Below are 27,272 nucleotides of genomic sequence, written 5' to 3'. Positions count from 1 at the left end.
TGTAAAAACTTAAATGCTGGAGACCAATACTCACAAAATTTAATGATCTTTCTGCTAATGTCTTTAAAAAAATAATAAGGAAAAGAAACAAAACGTATACAACTTAAGTGTAGTATTTCCAAATTCTTAAAAAAGGAGAGTGCATAAAATCACCTGTTTTACATTTTTAGTTTGCTTATATTTGTTAAAATTCATTCTATTCACAGGAATAAATGGAAATATGAAAGAAATACTGATGTGCCTGGCCCATCTTGTCACACATTGTTTTGAAGGAAGCCAGTTCTGTTTGGGAAATGACAACAAGGTAAAATAAGAATGGGACTGTTTTTTTTTAACATTTATAAAACAAAAAAGAAAAAAAAAAACGGGGGGGGGGTGGGCAACAAAAATCATTAACGACCCACTTTCTTTAAAATACGTTTTACCATTAAACTTGAGGACTTTGTGCAACTGAGTGCTTGATCAGTATCCACAATGTATACCTTACAAATGAGTTACATCCTAGGTTTCTCTTTCATTATTTGGAACTCAGCACATCTTCTCTTAGAATCAGATATTCCACTGGGTGGGAGGATTCCCTGGCTGGCTCACAAAATTCACAGTAACCCACAATTTAGCTTGCTTTATGTGAGTAGTGTTTAAATGACAATCAACTATCATGTAAAATACTTTCTGTAGAAAAATGCATTCTCTAACCCATCTCAGGCTTTCAGAGGTACTTCTACCACTGGGACCATAGGTGTAGCTGGGGGATGAAGGGAGGAGGAAACGACAGGGTAGTTAATTATGACCACCATGAACTCCTAAATTCCCTAGTATTGTTTAAAAAGATAACATCGTAACTCTCACACAAATGTACGATGAACTCGTGTCAAAGATTTTGTTAACTCATTAATTAGTGAGCCAACAAGTAGGATGTTACCATAGGGTCAAATAATTCAAGGAACCACACATATATGGACCACAAGGAATGCTGAGATGAATTTACACAGAAATGCAAAAGGCTCTATCCATATGGCAATTATCAGTTACATTCCACCAGACCCAATTAATTTGCTTTCTTACAGATAAGAATCATTTTCATTATTATCAGTTTTCTACAACTTGCAGAATTATAAAGAAGTTTAAAAACAGTGAAAAGGGATATGACCACAAGAATGCATTAGATAGGACATGCAGTAACTTCTCTTTTATCTATTTAAAGAGTTTCACAATTTTTCCCAACAATACTATAACAGTAGTCCTTTCAAGATTGACATATCCTGATATTGTGGACTGGGGAGGAAATACTGAATTCCAGATAGCGATTCCCACACTGTCTGTTAATAAAGTCTATACCAGGGCTGTACAAAAAATATATAATGCAAACCACAAATGCAGCCATATATGGCATTTTTAATTTTCTGGAAACCACCAGGGGGTGGTTTCCAGGGGGGTGGCCACCCCATACCACATTTTAAAAAATCAAGTACAATTAATTTTAATAAAATATTTAAACAAACATATGCAAAATATCATTTCAACATGTAATCATATGAAAGAATTATTAATAAGGTATCTTAGATTCTTTTTTTCATTCTAGGCTTTCAAAAGCCAGTGTATGTTTTGCACTCACAGCATATCTTAATTCAGACTAGCCTCATTTCAGATGCTTTCCTAGCCACGTGTGGCCCATGGCTAGGACAGGGCTATATAAATCAAACATTCGCGAGCTAGCTAAGTTTTGCATTGCTTGACATATTAATTAAAATAGTTAGGTCTGTCCCAGCCCTTCCATGCCCATACCATTACTTTCAAGGTAGCCAGATTGCCAGATTTCCTCATGTGGGAATGAAGCATGATCAGTGCCCAAGGAAACTATAATTTGAAATGTTTGTCTAGTGTGGCCCCATGAATTTCCTCATTAGCAGTCTGCACCATTGTCTTTTCCCAGGGAGACCATACATACCCCTGTGATGTGAGAGAGAGAGCGATGAGCACACAGGGACGTGGTGGGAACCATGATAATAAACGTAATATTGCTTTGCCTGTCACCTGAGTATGACAGCACCTGTCAAAACATTAACTTTTTCATTTTCATATCACCCTTGTGAGGTAAAGAAAGGAGGGACATTTCTCATAATCCCTCTTTCACTGCAGAAAGGCAAGAGAAATCTTTCTTCTTAGCAAGGGAGTATAAGGTGTATCCACTCAGCCTCTTGTGTATTGCATAGGCCTCAACTGGGCACAAATAGATCCAATTCAGAGTCCCGCCTCTAGGAGGGAGAAAGGACCCTCTCCACAGCAGGGCCGCCAGAGCATCCTGCTGGATACAACAAAACATCACCAGTGTCAGGCAGGGGCTGAGGAAGAGGGAAACAGAAGAGAACCTGCTCCACTGCTGAGCCAGAGCAGGGAGGGCACTGGGAACCTCCCTCTTGAAACCAGCATGCTCAGAATCTCTATACATTTATTTGCTTCTCTTTGTGGGCCCTCCTCCCCGCAGAGATTTCTGAGAAAAGGATGAAAGTCCCATGGTCAGACAACCCACTGGGATCCCTGATAAAAAATTTATTTCAGATAATTCTGGAGTAACACTTACTATATTCTGGTGTTTTATATAATCTGAACTAGGAGAATAAACCATAGGACCGTGTGTGTGTGTGTGTGTGTGTGTGTGTGTGTGTGTGTGTGTGTGTGTGTGTGTGTGTGTGTGTGTGTGTGTGTGTGTAAGAGAGAGAGAAAATAGCTAAAGGCTGCCCTGAGATCCAACATCTTTCCTTCCTCCTCATTTTCTTAGGACCTCAGGGACTAAAATCAGTGTTCCAGGGACTAGTAGCCCCAAAATAGCCTTTCACACCCCTCCCCTCATCCCTTTCTTGAATTTTCAAAAGAATATACAAGCCATTCTGCTCCCCACTCATTCAATCAACTGTTTTGATTTCTGGTGGCCGCCATTTGCAATCGTCACTTCATATGCATGAATGGCACTTTTACACCTGGGCGACAGTCATCCCTTCAACTGGCAAGTGTTCATCTGTATTTAACATTAGCTGCTCAATAATAACCTATTGAAGGACTAGGCCTGTTAATGTTTGTATAAGGAGGGGAGCCGTTAAGAAAAGACTACATGTGCTGAATTCAAGAAGGGGGCTATTTCTTTCCTACCATAAACAGAAATGATTATAAAACCAGAACCCAGAAAGAGTTCCTCACCCTTCACTTTGGCGTGAGGGGGTTTCGTTTCTCTGCAAAGGCCTACTCTCTGAGTGCTGATTCCCCAGGTTTTTACTGCATTCCAGGGAGGGAGATAGAAACCAAAGCAAACAAAGTGCCCCCAAAGGACCCTCTCCTCCCTCCAAAAAGCTTCTATTTTTAATTCTCTGCAGCTTTTAAAACAGTGGAATGGGAAGGTTTCAACAGTCAGTGGTGGAAGAGAATTCCTGCTTTCTCTAAGGATGCCCAGTTTAGATAATCCCTGCTGGCAGCGGAATCCCAGGGCCAGGGCTGGGCAAAGGGGTTTTCTTGGCATTTTCTTTTCAGCACATTTTGTCATCTCAAAGTAACTTTTAACAGCTGTGCTTTCCTCTCTGCACGGGAGCAGAAAGCATGTTTTGAGCTGGCAGCAAAATGTACCTAGTTTTCCCTCTGAGCGTCTGTCTCTAATGTTAAAAACACATTTTACTGGTGCTTGGTACTTTGTATGGGCACTTGACTTTAAACCAGGAATCCCTGAGCTCTTTGTGGGATTTCTCATATCCACCCCACATCCACCCCACACGGTGGGTGGCAAATAGTGACCCCAACTTTTTTGTCAGGTGGGGAAACAGGGCAGACCCATAGAACATGGCAAGTAGTTTTCCCAAGCCTGTATGGCGAATGTTAGCAGCAAAAGTAAACATTTTTTGCATGGCTCTGTCTGGTTTGTGGCCTCATGGCTACTGCCTCCCAAACACAGATTACAGGGTATCATCCGTAGGCATCAGATGTGCATTTGTTGACCAGCTGCCAAGACATTCATCTGGCAGACATTTCTTAAACTTCAGCCACATGCCACGCACTCTGACTCGCAGAAGCCTGCTCTGCTCCCACATAGGTCTCCTGAGGTTGAAGCAGCATTGGACACGCCTGAACACAGGGACCAGAAGGAAGAGCAGAATTTCTTAAAATTTCCTCTACTTCATCCCAAGCTGCCTTTGCAGAGCTGTCTGTGTGCACGCAGGGCTCACTTTCAGAAAGGCATATTCAAGGCAATTGGCTGTAGAAAGTACTAGACCCAAATATCCTCTCAGGGTTCTTAAGGACAGGACTTGAAGCTTGGGAAGGAAGTGCCAAATGACCTGCAGGCGTGAAGGTGAGGAGAAGGGCTCCAACATAGTGGAGAGCTAGGCAGCCCAGATTTCAAAGCTATTTCTACCTCCTAATGTTACAGCCATTAAATCAAGAATTTAGTTCTTTAGCCAAAATGCCCCGTATCCTAATAGTGTTCTTACTTGGCAAAATGCTGCCTATAAATACCTCCTGCTCTTTCCTCTTCTCTCCAGCTTTCAGAGTTCAACCAAAGCCCATTTTATATTAAATAGGAAAAAAGCAGTAGAAACTAAAAGAACTAATGTGTCTGGGCTCATCCCTTGTCGCATCATTTCATATCAACTTTGAATCCAAGGAAGCCTAATAGTAATTCAGCCATGAAACTGCTGCATAAACTGGGGGAGATTTGGAGCATATGTTTTCAATTCATTTACATTTGACTCATCACAATAGGCTGCTTTTTTTTTTTTTAAGTTCTATTTGATGTTTAAGAAAATATTTCACCCTTTTAAAATAAACCGTTTAGAGTCTTTCTCCATTCACAACAGGACGCTGCGGAAGGCTAAGAGAATTAGGAACTCAAAGGCAGGAAGGTTCAGGGACGGTTCAAAATTCAGAGCCATGAATCCAGAGAGGGTTCAAAAGTTGGCAAAGTGAACCCTCTCATCCCTACCCACAAATAATAAATAACAATCACAACAAGGAAAAGGAGAAAGGGGAAAGCCACTGGAAAGCCATAACTTATCCCGTCTCCAGCCTTACAGCTCTCTCCAATTTTAAAGCAGGAGTTCTTCGGAGAACTTAGGTAGTGCTGCCTGCAGGGAGCTGAGATGGTCTTCTGTCGTAAATTACCTTGCTGGGGATAAGCTTTTCTGCAGGTCCAACAGACAGGCAGCTCTGCAAGACCCATCACCCAGCTCCGTGCTTCTTAAATTATCCTTCATCTGGTCGTGACATCTGAAAACCTACAGGGAAAATGATCACCCCCAAATCTGACCTTCCCATACCACTAGGTCTTTTTTTTATAAAGAACTACACCACAAGAGATAGACACAATAGCATTCGATTTGCAAACAAAAATAGGAGGAAAAATAGAGCTTTCTATGTACTTCTTCGAATAAATAGTACAATTGTTTTCAAACTTGTCCATACTAAAGGTTTTTTTTCATTGCAGTGTGACCCTAAGTCCTTTTCCCAACTAAGATAGCCATAGTGACACGAAAATCATTAGAAACGAGGACTGGAGGGAGCCTTAACTTTTCCCCTTCGTTCTCACTTTACAATCAACAGCCTTGCTGCAGCCTTCCAACCGTATTCAGACGCGTACACACACAGACAGACACATGCACGCAAACATCTGAGGACCTAGAATATTTGAGTAAATGGCTGCAGTAGGTTGAAATGTGATCAAGACCTGAGAGCAGGTAGCAGGCCAAGAGAAATAGCTCCTAGCCATAAAAAATGCCTTAATCAATCAGTAACTCTTCCGTATGTCACCTGACGTGTTTAATCTGTCTGCTTTGACGGGATTGTGGCAAGTGGAGCTGGCCGCTGGCAAAAGTAGAATGGGCCTTTGTGAAGTAGGGCCGGCCGTCAGGCTTGGGAGAGCACGGTGAAGGGCTACACAGAGTAGGCGTCTTATAAGTGCCTGTGGGCCAGCTTCTTGTGATGGAGGCTCCAAAAGAAGGAAGCAAAGATTTCAGACGTTACAGGTTCAAAACACATCAAGTCAACGGGCAGACACAGTAACAGTCATGTCGTCCAAGAAATTTAACAACTTCTTCCTTCATTTGCTTCTCCCTGGAATTCAGCCTCTGTCATAAACGCTGAGAAATGAGATAGACCTATTCACTTCCACTTTAGTGTTTTAATTCTGGAACTCAGATTTACACCCAAGAGAGGAAAATGTATTCTTTGCAATGTCTGAATCTTCTGAACAGGGGGAAGCCAGTGGATTTTTTAGCGTCAGGCTGGCTAACCTTGGATCTGGTCATACAGTTTGTTGTGAAGGAAAGAGCTTTTTACCAGAAGAAGGAACACACCTTGATCCTGCCAACAAAATGGCTTTTAAATACCTCCACTTTACTTCAGAAAGAGAATCATGGTTACTACCTGTGAAGCCCAGTGCTCCTTCCCTTGCACCTTCTGGGATACCCTAGTCACCCTGATCACCTTGGCATTGAGAGGAGATTATCTCCACTTCCAAGTCTTTATGTAAAGTGATCATTTAATCCTGCCATGCAAAGTAGGAATAAGCTATCCCCAGTTTTGCAGATGAATAAACTGAGATGTGGACAGAGATCAAGTCATTATCCCAGAGTTACCGAGTGGCAAGACCTCCACTCAAATCCAGGCCACCCACTCAGCCACCTGCGTGTGAGACAAATTCCCTCAGAGATGTTTTCGACAAGATTATTTAAGGCAAGTGACTATTCAGTTTCCCACTGATGTGTATTTTTGTGTGTGTGTGTGTGTGTGTGTATGTATATATATATATATATATACCTTAATTCTTTATTTTTGCTCATTTCCTTTTTTCTATTTTAATACAATTGAACCATAATACACAAATATTCAGCTCCATGTATTTTCACAAGAAGCCTGGACCCAGCATCTGGATCAAGAAACAGATTATTTCCAACCCACAAGCCTCTCTTGTGCCTTCCTTCAAGTCATTACTCTCCCATCCCCCCAAACATTATACTCCTTTATACCCCTGTCTCCTTTATAGCCAGGGGCGAGGTGTGTGTGTGTGTGTGTGTGTGTGTGTGTGTGTGTGTGTGTGTGTGTGTGTGTGTGTGTGTGGAGTATTTGGTTATGAGCATGTATTTTGGAAATAGGCTGCTTGGGTTGAAATCCTGCTATACGTTTTACAAACTGTACATCCTTGGGCAAGTTACTTAACTCCCCTATGACTCAGTTTTCTCAACTTTAAAATGGGAATATTAACAGAACCTACCTCACAAGGTCGTGATGAAGATTAAATGCTACAGTACATCTAAAGAGCTTAGATCAAGGTAAATAGAAAAGCTCAGGGTAAGTCAGAAAACACCAGCTATTATTTATGCTGGGACATTTCTCCCCCTCTCAGAGACTGTCTATGAAAGACCAAGAAGGTACAAAGATAGTAGAGCAAGGGGGATGGCAAGGGAGAGGAAGAGAGAGGAATTCTAACCAAGCATGTGCTGTCTGCCAGCATAAGAAACAGACCCATCTCTAGGTTAGGGAGAGGATCAGAGCTGAACAGATGGAGGGAGAGCTAAAGCAGTCAGTTCTCCAGTCATACAGAATCAAGTGTTCAGAGTAAAACTGTGATTTGAAACATTATGTATTTTCTCTTCCATTCTATTTATGCTTCCTACATGTGCAAATATACATGCCAAAGATGAATAAGCAGGAACGCTTTTTGAGACCATCCATGAACTTTCCATGACTCCTAATAGTCTAGAATTGAATGCATATTTTTAAGTTTCCAACAATATAAAAACAATGAGTGTGAGCTTTTTTTTCTGCCCAATTCACAATTTAATTCCCGACATAACTTTTTAGGTAGAATAGATTCAGACATTTTTCCATGTCACATTTCTTTATATTTTTGCACCACTTGAAACATTTTTTACCCATTTAAATTAGAACTTCTCAAAATCATCTGCCGTGTAAATCGAAAGTAAATAGCTCGTTTAAAGCATAGGTTCCGAGAAACCAGAAGCTTCAAAAAAAAAAACCAAAACCCATAAGGTTGAGAACTTGCTGGGCAAGTTTCCTTTTTTTCCCATCCCAAAGAATGCATTTACTGAGACAGCTATATATTTTATGAAATACTTAACGAAGTCATTGTTTAAAAAAGAAAAGAGAAAGAAGAATAAATATGTTTCAAGTAATATTAAAAATGACAAGCATATAATAGCAATTTAAATAATGAATTGACTACAATAAAGAATTAACACTGCTTACGTTTCCAACAAGTATGAAATAGATCGAGGCCTGATATATTGATTTGTTAAGTTTTAATTGGGTTTAGAAAAACTCAAAATTGATAGGGAAAGAGGCATGAGCTTGATTCCATCTGTCTGTCTGTCTCTCTGTTTCTCTCTCTCTCTCTCTCTCTCTCTCTCTCTCTCTCTCTCGCCATTACCCTCCCTCTCTTGCTTCTCCAAGTTTTCTTTTCATACTTGATTCTGAGGTAAGCAGACCAGAGATAACTATTAAACTCTTAACGCTGCACACTTTCCAGTTCTAGACCTTTTTAACACAGCAAGAGATAATGTTACTTACAGAGCTTTTCAACAGCGTGGCCACTGGCTAGCCAAGCCCTCTGAAAGGAACAAAACGCTTCCTTCCTGGGTGGCTGGCTGTGAGCTGGAACAGTACATGATATTCAAGATAAGAAAACGGAAGTTCCAAGCACTGAGCGTGTGTGGTTTAACCAAATGAGGTAAAATAAGAAATGGAAGGACAGCGAGAAGCTGCCTTATTTGCAGCACCGTGTCAGAGCCAGTACAGGGATTTGGAGTTGGATGCATCTTGATTGAGAAATTGTAAGTGGGAAGACCTTGTCCCTGCTCCTTAGCTCTGCATAGATATAAATATGAGATGAGGCAGCTTTGTTACCTTTTAGGGATATCATAAATTCCAAAGAGATCGCTATAAAGTGATTCTTAATGCCCTTGAGCTTGCTTTGAAAGATAAAGTAAATTGAGTTTATAAATTCCAGAGTGCAGCGGCTGAAGATTGTGTCCACTCATTTCTAAAACCAGGGATTACAGTTTGAGCCCTTGGATCCCTCCAACCTTTTAGACAACTGGGCTCACTCTGAACAGGATACTGGCCATCATCTCAGCCATGACACCTGGTCTGTAGACTTTAACTCACGCTGACCCACCCATGGACCACATGACCAACTTCTGTCCAGAAACAAGCTCTGGTCATCACAGCCTTCTTCTGAACCTCAGGTTTCTCATCTGTAAAATGGGGATGATTACAATATTAACTCCTGCCACATGGGGGTATTTCTGCTTAGCCTGCTACGACCTATAGGTGAGCAGGGTAATAGACAGACCTGGTCATAATTAGCCCTGTGACCCTCAGCAAGCTGGTCACTTCATACTCTGGTTCTCCATTTCCTCATCTTTAATACGAGAAGAACAAGACCCACTTCATAGTGAGTTCAACAGCATAAAACTCAATAAATTATCATTTCTGACTTGGCTTCTCTTGTTTTGCCTCGAATTTTTAGTCTCTTTCTTGTTCATGGGAATCCAACAGGAGCCAGTGATGCCCCGGCTTTATCCTTGGCTCACTTCCATGGACACAACTTAAATTCTCCCCCTTGTAAGTCAAGGGGTTCCCATCAACTTAAGTACCACCTGTCTGGCTGAAGCTCACATGGGACTGCTAGTCCCACATCAGGGGAAGGTAGGGTGGGAGTGTGGACTGACCCCAGTCAGGGTGCTGTCCCATCTCCACATTCTACTCAGCCTCTTCTCTCAGGAAGCCATTGCTAAGTAAACAAAATGGTCATCTCCTCAGTCCCCAGACACTCCTCCTTGACTCATTCCTTATGCTATCTTCTGGGGTGGTGCCTTCCAGTTGGTTTTTCTAGTACTCCTTTCAGTAAAACATTTTTGAGTGCACACATCAGTGTATGTTTACATATTTATAAATTTTATGCATGTGATACTCTGCTGATATATTTTATGCATTCTGAAAACACATACACACCACACAGAAATTTTTAAAGAATGAGATAAAAAGTAAGTAGATAAAGGAATTCAATCATTTCCTTTGTGTACCCCAACAGATCACCTCAGGCTCCCTCTGCTGCTGTCCAGCCTCCCTGGCCCTGTGAGAAGAGTATTCTCCCTTGGGATCCTGGACATCCCACCTTTGAGAGAGATTTATATACGCGGTAACGAAGAGCAGGTAGGCTGACCAGAATAAGCCTCCACTGTTAGCACAAGAGCATTACCCCAAGCCAGGCTCAGCTTCGTGGGTATGGAACCTGTGCAGTCGGACAGGACCCCATACTCAGAAGGGCCCCGGGCTTGATTAAACTGCAGCTGTCGCCATCTTGAAATTCTCAAAAATTTTATCCTTTAACTTGTGAGGTCCAGTGGGACAAGGGAGCATGCGTGTGAGCAGAAGAGATATGTACAGTACAGCATGCTCCCCCACCCCCGTGCTGCCCCACTCACATATAGCTTTAGCAATGCCTCACAAGCACAGTGTTCCAGTGGACCCGTTGCGTGCGGGAGTTTAGCGAGACTCAAAGTGAGTACAAGGTAAGCTGATTATGGGAGCCATCTGCTTCCCAAGTGTGGTAGAATGTGCATGTCTCAAGAAGTGAAATAAAAACAACTGAGTTCGTTTTGTGAAGTATTTCCACTGTTCTGGTAAGAATTAAATTTATATGCCTGTACGCACTACAAAAAAGAAATTGCATAATTTCAGTGATTCTGCACGCAAGTTAAATGCTCTTATATTTGCGTTTAAAACTGGCATCCCACACTATAAAGATGAATGGTATAATTCATGCTAATAGTTTAAAATTTTTATTTTTACTTAAAATGACATCAGATAGCAAATGAAAAACACTATGACAAGTTGAGAGACTATGGAAGGAAGGAAAACATTCTGTGTTTCACTACTTTTAATGCCCTTTGTTCTTGCTTTTTGAACAAGGGGCCTCACATTGGTATTTTACACTGTAAACATCTCTGCCCCGTGGCCCCTGATTCATCTCTAAATTACCAGTCTATCTCTATCAAGAGTGAGTCCGCCCTACTCCCTTCTCTCACTGGAAGAGAGAGAGAAAATTCTTCCTCCATTTTGCCCTAAGAAAACATCTGTCCTTCCAAGACCATGGTTAATACATTCAGTTGATTTCATGCTTCAAATTTCATTCATTTAACAAATATTTGTGTATTTATATAGTTAAACTTTAAATGATAAAATGGTAAGTATTTGCCCTAGAGAATAGCTACCTCTTCTACCCTGTTTCTGACACAGCAGAAAATTCCAGCTGAAGTGGGGAGATCTCAGTTCAAAAGAGTATTGCCGTTGAAACTCGAGGACTGAGCTCTGGCGCAACTACCCTTCATAATTCTTCACCCACACCCAGAAGCTAATGATTTCCAGAGATGGCCACAGCAAAGAATTCACAGGAACATGGGTCGCTGTGTCAAGGATCATGTCAAAAAGACGAGGTCCCCAGTTCCAAATATTTCAGGGGTGAAAAGGTCATTCTCATAAATACCGTCTCCTCCACATTCAGCATACCATGGTATGTGCTTTGTCATAATTTGGTGGGTCACCAGCAGAGCCCCCATCCAGGTGAAATTCCTTGGTCCTCACCAGTCAGATGTCACTCTTACATCTCAGTTGATAGCGTCTTCTAAGACGGGAAACAGTCAGGTTTTTGCCTCTAGAATCCACTAAATCAGTGGTTCACAAAGTGCAGTCCAGGGACCCCTGGGGGTTCTGGAGACCCTTCCAATGGGTTCATCCAGCTAAAATTATTTTCATAATAATACCAAAATGTTATTTGCCTTTTTCACTTTTATTTAGTTGACAGTGTAGTTTTCTAGAGGCTATAATCATTGTTCTGTTGGCTAACGAATGGAATGTATATTTTTGTATTTTAAAGATTTTTTCATTTTAATTTCCAATACAGTTAATATTTATGAGCATAACCCAGATAAGCATAAGCTCTCTCAGGTCATCACTAATTTTAAAGGATGTAAAGTGGTCCTAAGACCAGAAAGTTTGAGAGGTGCTAGACTAAGTGAAGTAGGTAACCATCGCACTTTGCATTGTCTCAAAGATGAAACTACCCTCTCCTTCCCAAGATAATTCTTTCTCACAGTCCCAGCAGTCACCAGTGATTCTTATAACTCACTAAGATATTGCTACGCCAATGACCAATGGGTAGATACTATAATTCAGCCTTGGTCACTATGACAAACAAAATACTAAAGGTATACACCTATAGGGCTTTGCAAAGTGACTCTTCATATGACATAAACTGCAGCTATGTTTTTGAGTAAGCAACAAGATTTTAAATGTCTTTGCATAAAGAAGGGTCCAGTATATATCAGTTTTAAAAGTACATTTAAAAAAATATTACCTTGTTTCCCCAAACCAAAACAGTAATCAGTTAAATAAATTGCATCTGACAGAGAATATAGGTGGAAAAGGAAATCTCTACTACTTCCTAGAGAATATCTTCAACACACAAGCGTGCATGCGCGCGCGCGCAGACACACACACACACACACACACACACACACACACACACACACACATACACACCCACACAAAACCCTTGATGAACACATATGGTATTTAATGCATACCTGTTATACAACAACCAGTGCTTTTACCTTTTCATGAACTATGAGTCATTCCCCTGCTCCAGAGAGGGTTTTCTGAGCTTCATAAATATTGATCATACTCCCTAAATTCTAACAGGCAGTTTCCTCAAATGCGAATGATACTTCTCAACTTCACTCTGCACTTTCTATATTCAGTCACACTGTTGACTACCATGGAAGAAAAGATATTCCATATAGATGAATACTCCTGATAACCAGAGCTTAGCCACTTCATATCCCAAGACATACTTTCATTCATTCATTCAAAAACATTCCTGAACCACAAGTCAGAAATTGTGCTGGGCCTTGAGAATACAATGACAAATAAAGCAAAATGTGCCCTCAAAATAGCTTACATTCTACTGGATGTTGAATAGAATTTGTCCTAAAATTTATCCCAAAAGTCTTAAAAAGGGGTGTATGTGAAGAAAATATTAGAACTTCAAATTTTATTTTTATTTTGTGTATGTTTTATGATGTAAACAATATATGAGTGTAGTATCACATGGATAAATTATAAGTAAATAAAAATACACATCTATTGAAAGTACCTCCCCAATTTTTACTAATGAGGTGTGCAATTTAAAAAGTTTAGAGACGCTGATTGAGCGTAATTTGGAAGCCCTCCTTTTTGAAAAAAGCACTCAGTCTGTCATCCTCGTGAACACTTTCTTGGCTGCTCAGCAGCTGCCTGGGAGTTCATCATAAAATTAGTGTATGCTCTATGGAATCTAAAAAAAATGGTTCTGAAGAACCTAGGGTCAGGACGGGAATAAAGACACAGACGTAGACAATGGCCTTGAGGACACAAGGAGGGGGAAGTGTAAGCTGGGATGAAATGAGAGAGTGGCATGGACATATATACACTACCAAATGTAAAATAGATAGCTAGTGGGAAGCAGCCGCATGGCACAGGGAGATCAGCTCAGTGCTTTGTGACCACCTAGAGGGGTGGGATAGGGAGGATGGGAGGGAGACGCAAGAGGGAGGAGACATGGGGATATATGTATATGTATAGCTGATTCACTTTGTTATAAAGCAGAAACTAATACAACATTGTAAAGCAATTATACTCCAATGAAGATGGTAAAAAAAAAAAAAAAAATTAGGGCTTCCCTGGTGGCGCAGTGGTTGAGAGTCCGCCTGCCGATGCAGGGGACACGGGTTCGTGCCCCAGCCCGGGAAGATCCCACATGCCCCGGAGCAGCTGGGCCCGTGAGCCATGGCCGCTGAGCCTGCGTGTCCAGAGCCTGTGCTCCGCAGCGGGAGAGGCCCACAACAGTGAGAGGCCCGCGTACCGCAAAAAAAAAAAAAAAAAAAAAATTAGTATATGCTCCTAGCCAGCCGGGCTGTAAGTGAATTTAGAGATGATATACTAGACCTTTTCTTTCACATAAGCTGCAGAACCCAGAACAATAAGTGATTTGCCTAAGCCATTTCCCAATTTGGTGAAGGAGTTGGCGATGTTTTTAAAAGTGTGATTCTGAGTCACCAACACTGTGGGAGGGGCCTTGTGGAGATGCAGAATGATGGACTGAGGATCTGGAGGTTTTCCATCAGAGTCTCCCAGGACAGGGCCTCAGCTCTGGGCTCCGTACTAACAATGTCCCCAGGAGACTCCCAAGCACTCCAGGGATGGAGAACCCAGGAGAGGGGAGATGGACGCTTGGCCAAGGTCCCTGTGTTCCCAACGCCAGGCTCTCTCCTTCACATGGGTTGTCTTTGCTGTTGGAGCAGGAACTGTGGCCCTCAGGAACAGCTGCACATGGTGTTTGACCGATGGGGCTGTGGATTGCTGATCTTGCTAATTCTGGGGCTGCTTTTTTAGGGGCTTGTTTTTATCTCTTCCTTTGATGTCAGACTATTTGCCATCATTTCTTACTGCCTTCAGCATGATCACTACTAATCTCTCTTCCCTCCTTCCTTGTCCCCCTCTAATTTTCTGCTTTTAATTCTTTGTGGGCTGGGAGACTACATAAATGGGCTTGTTAGGAATGTGTGTTAATTAAGAGTCAATTAGACATAGTTAAAGTGCATTGCTTTGTGACTGGTGTTTCCGCTGCTTCGAGCCTGTTTCGCTTCCTTCCTGCTTCTCAACTGAGTTCCAGAAGGCAGATTGAGGCTTGCCTGACCTCTGGATAAGTGGGTCACTAGGATATTTACTTTCTTGTCACATTTCACCGCTGTCAAAGCTCAGAGGGTCTGGCCGGCCCCCGGAGGAGCCAGTGTGCTTAATGATTCAGGACACCTGGGTCTGACCCGCGCTTCTTACGTTTCTCTGGGCTCGGAGTGATTTACAGGAAGAGGGGCTAGGATCCAGGAGGCAAGAGGCAGGGCATGCACTCCATGGTGGACCAGGAAGTAGGAATTTGTTCCTCTGAGAAATACCCTCATTTCCAGTTCACGAAGGGCCTAGGTCTGTCCCCCTCTAGTAACTGCCTGGAATCACAGCCATGACACACACCCACAGGGCTATCTGAATGGGAGTTGTAGAGGTGGGGGGAGCTAACGATGGGCATGGGAGGGGGAGGAGGGCCATCTCTAGCCCAGAAGGCATAATCAATATATTTAACACTAAAGTTCATCCCATACAAAAATACTGCTATTTTTTCAAAACCATCAGTGGATAACAGTATCTTTAGAGACTAAGCTTTGTCTGTGATGCCATCGTTAAATGATGTAAAGACAATCATGCAGATCATAAAGTTCTCATCCTCATCTTGTATTGGGAAATGAAAATTAATTGTCCGCACAATGCCCCAGGATCCTTCACCCTTCCTTTAGTATACATAAATATATAATCTTTTGAATGCAGACAACTCTTTTGTCTTTCCAAAGTTATAAAATGACAAAAATAAAAAGGAAATAGGAATCCAGAGTCAATGTTATTTTACTTCATGGGGTTCTGTGCTTCTTATGAGCTAATTTCTTGTTTTTCCCAGAAAAAGTAATATCTTTAGCTAATATCCCAGGTCGGGACATGCATGACTGAAGCTGAAGCGTGTGTTTATTTAAAGAAAAAAAAGGAATTTTGAAAAGAGGCAAAAAGTGAAAGGTACTTGTATGCAGGGAGGGATCACACTGATCCATTTTCAGTGCTTAATTACAAATCTGCTCCAACTAATTTCCTTATTGTGCCCACAGCTGCTGTTCTGTTGTCACCAGTTTATTTTTCTTTGGAAATCTGAAAGGCATCAAGGCTGGCCCTGAAAGTCATCAGGAGCAGAACTGGTGTCCCAGATGCCTCGTTATCGGTCCGTTTGCCAGCCTGTTTTGTTGTTTATGTCTTGCATTCAAATCATTTATTTTGTTCAGACCTTCTTTTGCTTTGAAAATGATTTTAGAACACCGGACTGCTTTTATCACTCAACCGTTTGCCTTGTTGGATAACAGGAACATCATGGTTTAATCAATATCACAATTCCCCATAATCTCTGGGCAGGCCTTGTTTAATAAATATCAAAAAGTGTAGAGCTCCAAAGACGCGTTCAGAATGACCCAGGGGTCTGAGTTTCTTTGTTGGAAAGCAAAAAATGTTTTTCATATGAAATCATGGTGATTTTGGAAGATTTTCATCTATAAGTCTAAATGTCATATGGAATGGTTTGGAACTTGCAATGGTTTTGTTTTCACATCCAAGAAGATTGGCTGCTAAAACCAGTGCAAGACACTTCGGGCAGGGGAGGGAGGCACACTATGGATATTAGTAAAATGCCTTGTACTGCAAGCAGCATGACAGAAAGCTTAAATGCTGGTTCCTGGGGATCAGAGAGACCTAAGTTCAAATCCTGACTTGAGCAAGTTATCTTAACCTCTTGCACCTCAATGCTCCCAAACGTAAAAGAGAAATGAGTAGCATCTAACTTCTAGAGTTTAATGAGAAATTACATTAGCTAATGCTTGGAAAGCCCTAGGCAAGAAGGCCAGGCAGGTGGTCAGCTTAAAAAACAAGAGCTATTATTATTACTATTATCTGTTTCTTGGAAGGAAAAGAGCTAGTTGTTTGGCTAAATACTTCTGTTGCATTTTTGGTTAACAACTGTATTGTGGGAAACAATCTAAGCAAATATCAAGGGAAATTGTTGTATTAACTGTTATAGGTAGGGTGATCATATAGTATGTGCTTCAAACCAGGACACTTTGAGTGTGAAAATGTGCATTATGAATAATTATGTGAGGACAGTAGGCATAAATCAGGACCATTCCAGGCAAACCACAACATGCTGTTCCTTGTTATAGGAATCTCAAACCAACAAATTATTAGAACTGGAAGTAACCTTTGATATTTTCTAGTGCAATGCTCCAGTCTTACAGATAAGGAAAATAAAGTCCAGAGAAGCAATGTAATTTCCCAAGGTCACTCAGCTAATAGTTGAAAACTAGAGTCTGGAATGCTGTTCTTTCATTTTAACTCCAGTGACTGTGGTTCTGTTTTCAAATATCTTTAGCAAGTCTGGGCACTTTTCTTCTTCCTTATTTCTTCTACTGCAAGAGTCCCAAGCCATCCTACTCTTTTTGTCTCCATTTCACCCCTGAACAGATGACAGCCTGTACAAAGCAATTCTCTGAAAGGAAGGCTTGTCATTTTTTCAACCTAAATCCCTCATGCTGTTGTTTAAGGCCATTTTCTCTATTTATTCAGTCCTGCGTTGAGAAAGAGAGCAACTATTCTCTCCCATCTTCCTATTAAGGAAGTTCTTTTAGGCCCCTCTTGGTTATTCTTTGTTCCAGTTTCCTTTGGGATCAGTGAGTTACAATTAGTTCTTAACCAGGATACCCCCTTTAAATAATTTTTCCAAAACATCTCACCAGGATGCATCTGTTTCTAAGCCCCCTGGAAACTGACATGTGAATACCCATCTTTAACCCCTATTAATTGTACAGTATGTGTAACATTTACCTATTCTAGATTTCAGCGGCTTTCGCTTCAGGTGATTTTGTTGCATTATTTAGACAAGGCAAATATTCCATGTACAGGATTTGACTTTAAAGAGACAAGGGAGCCAGATGATCAGAAATCACATGTGTCAGGCCCTCCTAAGGTACATCACCAGCCTCTCTTTAATGAAGACCACATTTTATAACAATGCTCCCATGCAAATGCAAATTTATGTAGATTGTTTATTTAGACTAGCGCTTTTGTACATCAGTCTCCGTGTACATCCTCCTCTCCTTTTTGCCTTGAAAGAGATAATGTGGTTATTCCAGTCATCTGTCTGCAGGTTTTATGGTCTGGCGTGCCCATAAAGCTGACAAGGGGGTGCATTTCACAGGCAGCAGCCTTCCGCCGCCCTTGCCGCTTTGTGTTGAACTAGACAGGCACAAAGCTAACGCAACGGGATGGGTCCCATGCTCTCCTCCTGGATGTATGGTTCAGTGATGAGCGAGGCACCAACCTGGACCGTCACGCAGCTCCTGGCTGCTGCTGAGCATCGCTGGGGGAATATCCGTGGAACGTTCTTCCACACCACTTGAAGTCAGCCAGCCTGACAAAACTGCTGCCCCTCGCTGTTCTTCTCACTGAGATTTACCTCAGGGTAAAATACATGGCGCCTTTCCACTGCTCTGATTAAAAGCCCCCCTTTGGAAGAAAGAGCTAAGACATGCAAATGGAAAATTGTGTATTTACCAAGAACCTGGTTAGGAATGAATGAGACCCCAAAACTGTGCCTGCCGAGAAGATAGCAGTTCAATGATTTCATTTAAGGAAGCAGCAGGAGTCGTGGTTAAGAACACAGACTGACACCAGATCGATTTGAGTTCAAGCCCTTTATCTGCCACTGTATGACAAGGTTCTTAACCTCCTTCTGCCTCAGTTTCTCCATCTGTAAATTGGGAATGGGATCTGCCTGTGGGATTGCTGTGTGGGTTAAATGCAGTGAGGCACATAAATCTCTTAGCATAATGATTAGCCTGTTGCAAGAACAACAAGAAAACTTTAGCAACATTTCATTTTTCATAGGGTGCAGTAAAAGAAAGATACCTGATATATTTTGTTTAAAAAACTAGAACACAAAGCTCGAGCAGCAGAGAAGTTCTGACCGTGTGGTCTCTCCCCTGCATGGAGCCCCGGGGGCTGATCACGCCACATCCACACGCACAGGGATGAAAGGGAACGTTTATAACCAGGGCTCCTGGTGGCTTGGAGACAGAGGCCAATAAGGCAACTTCTCTACACAGAAAGTACAAGCACCAACCCCTCTGCTCAGCGTTGGACTCTTCCCCACAAGCCCCCTGACCACGTTTCCAGGCTCATCATGAATTTCCCCCATTCGTGGTTCCCACTAATGCTGCGTGCTCCCCCACCTCCACACCTTGGCCTTCTGTTCTCTTTATTCTCTTTATGGGGAACACCCTCCCTTCCAACCTTTGTGTAAAAAACCCAGCTCATTAAAATGCCTTCTCAGTGAAGACCTTTCTTAGCATCTTTTTTCTGTAGGTTAGTGTTATAAACAAGTAATAATAAAAAGCACCTCCTATGAACCCCCCAACCAGAAGGGGTTTACATCTTACATCACTCCTGGAGAGCACTAACTGTGAGAAGTACCTTGTGGGAGACTATTTGTCTTCTTGTCCTGTTCTCTTTGGAAGACCATAAACTCCACGAAGGCAAGGAAGCATGTAGGTAGCATGAGACGGCTGAGGACAATGGTTTTGGGAACTGGGCAGCAGGCACAACAGGAGACAGAGACAAGTGATGCTGCATGCATGTCACTCCAGACGGCCAGACAAAAGCAAAAGGGCAGTAAGAGGGGAGGACACGCTCAGAAATGCCCAGATGATCAGGATTATGTTGACTCTATTTCCAGACCAGGGTTGCCTCTAGTTTGACATAGTGACCTCATCTCTATAGCAAGATCTTGTAACACATCTTATAGCACATCTTATAAAGGGTTGCCTGAGGGTTCATCAGGAACCATAGCTTCCAGAACCAAGTAAGAGAAGGGTCGCCTCCCTGGACCATCAGGTGTCTTTCCCTGGGGATGTCAGTGAGCAGGATGCATCAGCTCGTGCAGCAAACATTCACTTTGATTCTCAGCCATAGAGGAACCACAGCCCTCTGTGTTTATGGAAACCCCGGGCCACAATGCATCTGGTTTTCAACCACTGAGCTGAAAGCAGAGACAGCCCTGCCACGCTCACATCGCTCTGCACTCCATCCACAGCCAGAAGAGTAGGTGTGGGTTCAGGTTTCATGGTCAGGCACAGAGGCCCTCCAGGTATATTCCAGCTGGTCCATTTGATGTGAAATCTTCCAGCTTGACCAAGAGTCACTGACCTCGAGAGCGGCCGTTTAACCTCCATTATTTGGTTTATATTGGTAATATTTACACTGGGAACTTGATTAAAGCTGACCTCTTAGTGAAAATGGAATCTGATATGTATTTGCAATCCCCCTGCCTTCTCTACCCAGTGTCAGGTGTCATCTGCTTCACTTCTCCCCTAATTGGCAGACTGGCCTCCACTCTGCCTGCATCCACCTCTCTCAATAAATGTGTGCAGTGCCTTCCATTGGGATCTGTACCTTGGTCCCCCACCAGCATGCTTGAAAGTTAACCAGGTTAGAAGCTGCTGCTTGGTTGAGTTTGAGGATAGAGTTAGTCTGTTGTAAACAGGTCCTGTTCATCATAAGGTACAGGAAAGACACTGACTATCCCCTGCCCTTTGTGCTCTAAGTAATGTTCTCGGTGTGCAGCCATGGACACTGCACTCCCAGGGAAGGAATGCGGTCGCCAGTGGCTCAGGATAACCCCCCTCTACCTACATGAAAATTTTATCCATATTGCTTTTCAGATCAATAATGTCTGTAAAATTGAAGGAGAAGCTACTTGATAAAATGTTTGCTTGCTGACATGTCCAGGAATTCTTTCTTCCCTCAACTGGCCCAGTTTAGCAAGTTTTCATCGATTACCCCCTTCCAAGGCAGGACAGCCTATAAGAAGATATGTCTGAAAGGAACTTTAAATCTGGTGTGGGTGTGGTAGGGGTGGAGCCCTGCATACGAATCACACATGAAAACACAGGAGTTAAATAACACTGTAAGACTCAGGTGGGTAAAACTCTGCTGGCCTATGCGTCTAGAGACCGAGCTTTGCCACGAGCTAGGTTTGGTGCCCAGAGTCAGTCACACAACCTTCTGGGCCTCCTGGGCTTCCCTTCTAAAGTGGAAGCATTGGCCCAGAAGGTAAATTACGTCAATTTTGGCTTGACAATATTTGTGGCTCCAACGATACCAAACAACAACATAAGGGTGTTGCAAGACTGAATGTGATGAAGTTGCAAATGCAAGGTCGAGTCAGAGGAGCGGGATATCATGGGATACTGGCGCTGGATAGGGGCTACAGTACAAAGCATGGACGACCTGAGAGCACTGATCCTATGGCCTTGGGTTTATGGTTACTGCTGCGACTGTGTGGTATAAAGCACAGATGGTATAATATTCCTGGAGGGATGGTTTTCCTTTTGCAGAGATCGGGGTCAGCCTTTCAACTAAGAAGTGTTTTTCCTGTGATTCAGGCATGCAATTTCATGTCATCCTTACAATCCTGTGAAGCTGGAATTATTGTTCCCATTTTATAGACGAAGTTGTAGGCTCAGAGGGTTAGTTTCCTCCTGTCACATAGAAGATAGAAGCAGGATGTGAACCTAGCTTTGTCCATCCATCTGAGCCATGGTGCAGGCCCCCAGTGTCCCCAAGGAGCAGCCCAAAGTGACACCAGTGTGCTTCAGGAAAAGAGCCAACTGTGGGCGCATTCATCGCGAACACCCCACACCAAGGAAATCAAAAGGTACACACAGCACACTGAAGAAGCATCCAGTCTCTCCTCCTGCAAAGTGAAAAGCCTGAGCTTCTCCAGAAGGCAGGAACAAAGCCAAGTGCTTGGAAAGAAAGAAAAATGACGAGCATAGCAACGAGTTAAAAGACTGTCAAAAGGAAAAGAGGCCACCAGCTGAAAAACATTCGGGCAGCTGATGCATTTTCTTTGAACCCAGGAGAGTGTTAGATGCTCCTTACAGGATGTGAAGAGGCAAAGAGACTTCCTTTCTGTGCCCTCGCTTCCACTTGCCGTCCGCAGCTGCTCGTGGCTTGGGCTGACCAGACAGAGGCCTAAAGAAGAGGTAGAGGCTCCTCTGTAAGTCACCCGACCACACATTCTCTGGCAAAGCCCCCCCTTGCCAGGGCACCCCAAGTGATGTTCACACAGCCAGACTTTACTGTGCCTTTGGGAGCTGGATTGTGAGTGTGGAACCGAGACAGTGTGGGGTGGGCTTCAGGCACTGGACAGCCGCTTCCACACACCATAGAAGAAATGTCAAATTATTGGTAATTGTGTGATAAATTAAAATTTGTTTTTCAAGATCATGTTCTTGTTTCTATTTCTAGCCAAAGACTCTCTTTCCCTTTATCTAAACAATCAGAGGATTTGGTTCTCTCAAATCCCAACGTTCTCTGTCTGTGAAGGTTATTATTGGCTTGGTTAAACAAAGTACTTGTTTATAATAGATATAATAGATGATGGAGTCATTTGAAATTACACAGTTGGTGTAATAAAACCAGTTAAAACCTTATTTAAAAAATGTCACAGTTGGTCAAATGTATTAATGGCATATGGTTTAGTTTTCTCTCTTTTTTTCCCCCCCCAGAACAATATGTGCATTCTCATTTCACAGAGTGAGTAGAGGATTAATGGGGCAAGATAAACTTTCTCCTGGCTTTTTTTCTAGACAATCTACACTTTCATTAACTGCCTCAAGCTTTATTTATCCCCTTTCTATGTCTTCCCCGTCTTGTCTTTCTCTTCCCCATAGCACCCAATTATGGAATTCCTAAAATTCTGGGTAGTGTATTACATCATGCAGAGCATGTTTTAGAAGGAAAAGTTAATGCAGAAATCACACATTACATAAACAGAATGCCCACAACTGGCAGGCGTAATTATTTTTCTCCTGATGATATTACCAACTGTAACAATAAAGTTTAAAATGTGCCTCAAAACATAATATTTCAGCTGCATGTAGTCGTCATACCAGCAAAGAACATAATCGCATTATTTGTCTCCTCTGAAAGCTCTCACTCATAGCTATACCTTTTCCAAGAGTTCTATTTAGAGAGTTGCTTGGTCATTTCTAGCGATAATGCATCAGCTGAAATTTTGAAGTCGGGACTTGCCAGGCTAACCAAGCTGTATCTGGTTAAGTGGGTCATCCCACAATAGTGTGCCAGGGCTTTGCCTGGAGCTTGGAGATGCCATCTCTAATCTACAGCCCTGCCATGAATTTGTTTTTTGTCATAAATGAAGCCTGGGGCTGTGCTTTAATTTTCCTCACTGCCCTCTGTCAAGTAATAACCATAAATATTGTCCTGAATCATTAAGTCACAACCTGAAACGTGATCCTGCCCAGCTCCCAATCAGACGGCCATCTGGAAGATGAAAGAAGTCTATTTGGGTTTCGGAATGATCCAGACTCTAATTTGTAGTAACAGTCTTAACAGGCTGTTTCAGAGACATTAACCAGTAACTTGTCTCAGATTCTCAAGGAAGGTCCATTATCCACAGTTGGAGGTATTTGCTTCAAGCAGAACTGTGAATTGTAACTGGTGGAAAACTACCAGGCTCGCTGGCTTTCAATCAAATGCCATGTTCTTCCATGGACACTAGATTTCTACCCAAGGGCAAGAATATATGCATAGAGCAGATGCATATATAATATATCTCCAAATATTCTCTATGTCATAAGGAAAGCAAATATTTCAAGAGAGGAAAACAAATTACAGCTTCTACAAGCAAACAACAAAGCAACATGATAGATATATAATTTTTCCTATCACCCTGAGGTTACTTTTGCAGAGAAAAATAAATCGTACTCTTATTTTGCTGTAGAAATAATTTTGTAAACACAAAGAGAAGGTCATTATCTAAAGTCTGGAAACATGCTTAAACATGAGTATACCACTGATCAAAGGGATCAAGAAATTGCTTTAAATATCTGAAATTCCTGGTCATTAGAGAAGCAAGCAGTATCAATAGGAGATGCTTTTCCATTTCCACTTGACTTTGGAAGAGCAAAGAGAAAACAACAGGGGGAGATAATGTTTCTTCTCTGAGTTACACGTAGCATCATTTTCAACAAGGAAGTGCATTGAATTTAATTTTTGAACATTACAAATACACTTAAAAACAAAATGAAGATATTTATTTACAAATGCATGAAGTAAATATTTTAGACAATGAGTGTGTCGGTGACTCGGAGCAAAACTAAACCAACAGGGCTTCCCTGGTGGCGCAGTGGTTGAGAGTCCGCCTGCAGATGCAAGGGACGCGGGTTTGTGCCCCGGTCCGGGAAGATCCCACATGCTGCAGAGCGGCTGGGCCCGTGAGCCATGGCCGCTGAGCCTGCGCGTCTGGAGCCTGTGCTCCGCAACGGGAGTGGCCACAACAGTGAGAGGCCCGCGTACCGCAAAAAAACAAAAAAAACTAAACCAACATTGATGGCCACAAGAGTATTTATCTTTAGCACCTTCAGGGAAGAAAATTTTATACCAGCTTTCAGAAACCTTTTTCCTTTGCCTCAAAGTTTGTTCAGCACCTCTCATTTTCAGTAATTAAAAATATGTATTAATTATTCATAAAAATTAATGGCATAAAAAAGATAGATAAAAAGAAATTTAAATGCATTTCTTGGCCTTATTTAATCCTGATTTGAACAAACAGATTTCAAGAAAAGAAAGTCCATGGTTTGTGGCAATCATGGAAATGTGAACATTGACTGAGTATTAGGTAATATTAAGGAATAATTATTAATCTTGTTAGATGTGATGCTATTATGATATAAAGCTTTTTTAAGTTATTATCTTTTACATACATACCTAAGTATTGAGGAGTGAAATGACGTGTTGCCTGAGATTTGCTTCAAATACTCCAGAAAAATAGTAGGTGGTGGTAGATGAAACAAGATTTGCAAAATATTAATAGTTATTGAAGAGGAGTGGTGGATACTTATGGTTCATTACCTCTTCTTTTTTAAATACTCTTATGTTTGCTTGCAACTTTTTTATAATAAAGTATTTTTGAAGGTATTGATTAAGATTCTAGAGCAGTGGTTCCCAACCAAGGGAACCCTTACTCCTCCTAAATTCAAGTGGTAAAGTCTGGAGACATTTTTGGTTGTCACAGTGGGAGGGTAGAATGGTACTGGCATCTCATGGATGGATAGAGGCCAGGGATGCTGCTAAATATCCTACAATGAACAGGACAGCCCCCCAGTAAAGAATTAGCCAGCCCCAGAAGTCCACAGTGCCGAGACTGAGAAACACTGGCCTAGACTATGTCCCGTTAGGATAGAGTTGATAGATAGATAAAATATAGTCCCTGCCTTCATAGAGTTTACCGTCTTCCAAAGAGAACAGGACAAGACAAAGAGCTGTCCTTCAAGGCACCCTGCCCCTGTCCGCTGGCAGGGACAACTTCTCACAGTCAGTGCTGTCCAGGATGAACTCCTTCTAGTTGTGGGGTTCAAGGGTGGAGCCGCTGTTATTACTTGTTTATAACACTATCATCCAAAGAGGCTAAGAAAGGTCTTCACTGAGAAGGCATTTTAATGGACTGAGTTTTAGACAAAGGTTGGAATGGAGGGTGTTCCCGATAAAGAGAATAAAGAGAACAGAAGGCCAAGGTGTAGAGGGGGGGAAGCATGCAGGGTTAGTGATGGGGGAAAATCCACGATGAGCCTGAAAAAGTGGTCAGGAAGCTTGTGGAGAAGCCTCCAACGCTGAGCAGAGGGGTTGGTGCTTGTACTTTCTGTGTAGAGAAGTTGCCCTGTTGGCCTCTGTTTCCAAGCCACCAGGAGCCCTGGTTATACACATTCCCTTTCATCCCTCTGCGTGTGGACACGGCGTGATCAGCCCCCGAGGGCTCCAGGCAGGGGAGAGAGCAGAAGCGGCGGGAAGAGCTTGAGCGGAGGGCAAGCGTTCACATCCCCGGAGGGCCCGTTATGTGCCAGGCCTGGTTCTAGACACCTTGCGTGCAGTGTCATCTTTAACCCATAGAACAATCCTGAGAGGGAGGTGGCATCAGCCCCATCGTACAGATAAAGACACTCCACCATGGTGAGAAATGTGGCTTTTCCCAAGGTCCCACAATTCCTAAGCAGCATTATGTGGGATTCAGAGCCAGACTGTCTGATTCTAAAGCCACACAATGAGCCTCACCCTCTCCACCCCATCTGCACAGGACAGTAACACCAATTGTGACAGTGAGTGAGATGCTCCAGGCTGGAAGCTCATTGCTGGCCTGGCTGTGGAAGTGGCCAGTCCTGGTGCAAACCCACACAGGCTGAGACTGAAGCCAGGTGGGCCAGGAGGGAGGCAGCAGCACCACTGTTTTAAGTCGGGCTGCAGGAGCTGTCACCTAACTGAATGAGGGGAAACTGCACATCCCCAGCTGAGGGCTGTGTCATCAGCCCCGGGAGTGCATTGGTCTCGGGGCTTTGAGAGGCTTATGGTACTTGAGTATTTGGCCCAGGGGAGTTATCAGGAGGTAGAGAAGGAGCAGGAAAGCTGCCAACTCCATGTCAGTGTTCCCAAGTGGAGGCCTGGCTAAGAGGCAGTTTGGGTGGTCCAGTATTGGTGCCTTCCCAAAACAAGCAGGAGACGCCTATGTTCCCGGCTAACTCCCACTGCGGCCCTAATCGGCACCCGAGGCCACTGCCTGGGCTTAGAGAGCTCGTTAGTGCTCACAGAAAGGCAGCTGTCCCTGTCTGGGCAAAGCGGGCTTGAAGAGCAGGTGGGTGGGATGAGAAAAGCTGGAAGCCACCCACTCTGAGGGACTCAACAGAGCCGACTATGGGCAGAGGGAAGGATCCTGGAGCAGGAGCCCAGGGTGCTGCTCCCCTGGCTGTTTACCTGCAGCAAATCATAAATGCTTTGCAGACATACTTCAGTGCCTTTGGCAAGGACTTAGAGTCATCCAGGCTCTGGCACTGACTAGCTTTGTGACCTTGAGTCAATCACTTGACCTCTCTGAGCTTCCTTTTCCGTATCAACAAAATGACAGAAAAAGCGGCTGCTTCATAGGGTTGCTGTGAGGATTAAACAGTGAATACTCATAGACCACTTGGCCCAGTGCCCCACGCATTGCAAGTAGTCAATAGATGGGAGGTTTTATTATTGTCATCATCTTTCTCACATGTATAATGCCACAGGCTCTGCTCTGTCTCAGCAAGGGGTGGTTATAATGATCCAATGAGATGGTCTACACATGTGAAATTACAGCTTAGGCCGCAAAGCACCACAAGACAATGGCCAGTCTTCTAAGCAGGGACACGGTGCCTCTGTTCCCTTATGTTCTTTCCTGGGTTCAAGGAGACGCCCATTGGAGCATACACTGAGATGGGGCACCCATTGTGGGTAATTGACTGTCACATGGGGGTGATTATTGAAGTGAATAATTCTAATTTCAGAGAAGTTACCTGCCACGAGCAGCTGGTTTTCTACACATACCTGACATCAGAGAAGAAGCTCTACTCACAGAAGAGGTTGGTTTCAGAGCCTGGGGCCCCTTGGGATAGGGCAGTTTCTTCGTCATTCTTATTTTCCTTATCTATCAGCCT

The 27,272-nt window shown here is 42.8% G+C and overlaps 1 long non-coding RNA gene across 1 annotated transcript in view; it reads left to right on the top strand.

Annotated features, from left to right (window-relative positions):
• The first annotated feature begins 202 nt into the window (after positions 1-202).
• The window catches only part of LOC125965386 (uncharacterized), a 121,577-nt gene continuing 94,507 nt past the window's right edge, over positions 203-27,272 (top strand). The window contains exons 1-2 of the long non-coding RNA XR_007479201.1: positions 203-304; positions 10,091-10,212. This is a non-coding gene — a long non-coding RNA (uncharacterized LOC125965386). The remainder of the gene's footprint in view (positions 305-10,090; positions 10,213-27,272) is intronic.

The sequence above is a fragment of the Orcinus orca genome, chromosome 9, assembly GCF_937001465.1.
Source record: "Orcinus orca chromosome 9, mOrcOrc1.1, whole genome shotgun sequence".
Lineage (NCBI taxonomy): Eukaryota > Metazoa > Chordata > Mammalia > Artiodactyla > Delphinidae > Orcinus > Orcinus orca.
This window is presented reverse-complemented; position numbering and strand designations above follow the sequence as displayed.